This window comes from Lupinus angustifolius, chromosome LG09 (assembly GCF_001865875.1).
Source record: "Lupinus angustifolius cultivar Tanjil chromosome LG09, LupAngTanjil_v1.0, whole genome shotgun sequence".
NCBI classification, from domain to species: Eukaryota; Viridiplantae; Streptophyta; class Magnoliopsida; order Fabales; family Fabaceae; genus Lupinus; species Lupinus angustifolius.
Window position 1 is genome coordinate 1478662 of NC_032017.1, and position 583 is coordinate 1479244.

The following is a 583-nucleotide window of genomic DNA, read 5'->3' on the forward strand; positions in this document are numbered from 1 at the left end:
TGAATACTCTTTTGCTAAAAGACGAGCCTTGAACTTTTCCCCTTCTTTTACTGCTACTACTGGCTTCCTCTTGTACACCACTTGCATCCAACTGCATGCTTGTCTAGGGGCAATGGGACAAGCTCCCAAGTTTGGTTCTTGTGTAGAGACTCCATCTCCTTCATCATGACACCCATTCATTGTTCTTTCTCTTGACTGTTTATAGCCTCTTGAAAGCTACATGGATCTCCTGAACTGATATGGAGAGCANTCAAAGCCATATCTCTTTGGAGGTTTGATAGGACGCATATCCCTGTCTCTAACAAGTAGATACTCCTGCACACCTGAACTCTCCGCCTGAGAATCATTATGTTCTTAACTTGAACTAGTGCATGGTTCCTTGCCTTTATTTACCTGAACCGTTTCGTTGCTCACTAGAATTGACTATTTCTGTGTGTAATCTTCATCAAACACTGCATCTCTACTCAACACAACTTTTCTGGAAAGTGGATCCCAGACCTTGAACCCCTTCACACCTTTGGTGTATCCAATGAAGATACACCTCTTTGACTTGGGATCATGTTTAGATCGTTCATCACTAGGT